This window comes from Elephantulus edwardii, unplaced genomic scaffold, assembly GCF_000299155.1.
Source record: "Elephantulus edwardii isolate Elephantulus edwardi_28Jun2011 unplaced genomic scaffold, EleEdw1.0 scaffold00193, whole genome shotgun sequence".
Taxonomy (NCBI): domain Eukaryota; kingdom Metazoa; phylum Chordata; class Mammalia; order Macroscelidea; family Macroscelididae; genus Elephantulus; species Elephantulus edwardii.
Genome location: NW_006399943.1, coordinates 5430242 through 5432935, shown reverse-complemented (window position 1 = coordinate 5432935; position 2694 = coordinate 5430242).

Genomic DNA, 2694 nt, shown 5'->3' with positions numbered 1-2694 from the left:
AAGAGATCCATATTTGTTCCTATTCCAAAAAAAAGGTGATCCAACAGAGTGGAAAGTATCAAATATTAATATTACACTCAAGTAAAATCTTGAAGATTATTCAAACATGGCTGAATAGTACCTTGATAGAGAAATGCCAGAAATTCAAGATGAATGTAGAACGAGGGATAGCATTACTGATGTCAGATGGGTCTTGGTTGAAAGCAGAGTATACCACCAGAAAGACGTTTATTTATACTTTACTGACTGTAAGATGGCATTTGATGGTGTGGATCATAAGTTATGGGTAACATTAAGAAGGATGTAAATCCTAGAACACTTAATTATGCTCCTGCAAAATCTGTAAGTAGACCAAAAAAGCAGTTGACTGAACAAAAGGGGACCACTGCATAGTTTGAAATCAGGAAGTGTGTCAGGGTTGTATCCTTTCTCCATACCTATCCAATGTTTGCTGAACAAATAAAAAGTTAGACTATATAAAGCACCACCAAGATTGGAGCAAGATTTATCAGCAACCTGTGTTATGCAGGAAGCACAATCTTGCTTTCAGGAAGTGAAGGAGATTGGAGAAATTACTGAAGATCAAAACAACAGTTTTCAATATAGAATATAGATTATGTCAACATCAAGCAAAGAAAAATCCTCACAACTAGACAGAGGCATCATCATGGGGAAAAAGGTTGAAGTCGTCAATGATTTCATTCTACTTGTATGTACAATCAACACCCAAGTAACTGTTGTTGTAATGTACCATCAACTCCTAAGTCAGAATGGACTGATAACTGGCCTCCCTACAGGTTTTTAGAGGCAGTAAATCACACAGGAGAATGCCCAACTTTCTCTTGTGGAGCTGCTCATAGATTTGAACCACCTGACTTTTGTTTGGGTGTTTTGGTTTTTTTTTTCCATTCATTCATTCAGTTACATTTTCCTCCCTCCCCAAGGAGACTTTGCAATGGTCCTCTTGTTCCAGATTGTCGCCATACACAAAATGCCTAATCATGTATTCCTTTCAGACAGTTCTTCCCCTCACCTATTTTTCTGCAGGGTTCACTGGTGGCACAACTCCTCACTCACCAGGCCAAGAGCTCTGGAACATTGGGTAAACTTGCTGTCATGGACTTCTTCAAAGTGCCAAAGGTATCAGTTTACAGACAAAAATGCACCCAGTGTAAGCTATGGTATTTTCAATTGCTTCATACGCATATGAAAGTTAAGGAAAACCAAAGAATTGATGCCTTTGAATTGTGGTGCTGCAGAAGAGTATTGAATATACCATGGACTGCCCAAAGTTTTCCAGTTTGGAGGAAGTGCAATCAGTGTGCTCCTTAAGAGGAGGATGGTGAAACTCTGTCTCACACTTTGGGCATGTTGTCAGGAGGCACCATGATGTCTTTCCTTAGAAAATAAAAACATGCTGGGAAAAGCAGGTCAGTGGAAAAGAGGAAGACCCTTAAGGAGATGGATTGATACAATGGACCAATAGGCTTGAGTATGGCGGATCAGGCTGGAGCTGGGTAAGGCAAGGTTTTGATCTGTTGTTCACAGGGTTACTGTGAGTCATAGTTTTACTTTCCAACACTCAACAAAAAGTCTTATACGTATCATAATTGCTTGTGAACACCTTATTTTCCTCAGCAAATGGAACTGCAAAATCCTTGATAGCAGAGTCCCTGTCAGATTAACCCTTGTACCCTGCAAAACTGAGCAGTCTTTTAACTACAGGACATTTTCAATGCTTAGTAAACGAAGACTGCCTGTAACACTTCCCAAAAATATCAGGACACTGATTCCAGACAGCTGCAGCACTTCTTGTCCTTTGTACCAATTCATGGATTTACCAGCTTGCTATAATCCCAGGCTGTCTTGTTGGGAAGCACAGGCAGGAAGAATGGCAAGAAACAAAACAGCAGAAACAGAAGCTGCAGTCCACAAACAGCCTCGTATGCAGGTGTGGCAAGGACTCGAGAGACTGTGAAGAGCAAGGAAGAGAAGTGTGTTTATGCAAACAACAGGAAGATGCCCAAGCCAGGTATGGAGGGTTTTCACAGAGCGTGGGAAGAACAGCAGTGAGGAGGGAGCCTTGTCTCTGCAGTTAACGCCAGATTAACACCAGGGCCATGTGCTTCCTCCAAGAGAACTCCAAGCCTTCAGAAAACCAACAGAAGCCCACTCTGCGACAGGCCCTTTCATCTGAGCCACCCTAACTCTTCATCTCCTCCTAAGCCTGGTGGTTCCTCCTCTGGGCCGCCAGGTATTCCAGGCCTTTATCTTCACTTCCAGGCTATCAGACTAGACCCTGTAATTATGAAGGATATCCTATTTGTTAGGGGTCAGTAGATTCTTTACCCAAGACCCTCTAGGGTAGACAAATCATGTCTTCCCAGGGCTCAGGCCTTGACCTCAGCATCTGTAAGCAGAACTAGGGGCCTACAGAACTCATACTCCCACCAGCGGTGCAGTCCCCCACAAGGCCTCCCTCCCATCACCAGTCCTCGCTCACTTTACTTCCAGCGCTCCTCTCACCTCACCTGGCCAGTTCCTCCTGACCCTGGTGGTGCCCTCAGGTCACCATCATCACACCTGTAGCAGGGATCTGTTGTCAGCTTTCCCTGGAGGGTGCCTTCCTGCAACAAGACCCACCCACTGCTCCTCACTCACCTCCTGATGTGCTGACTGACACACACACACCCC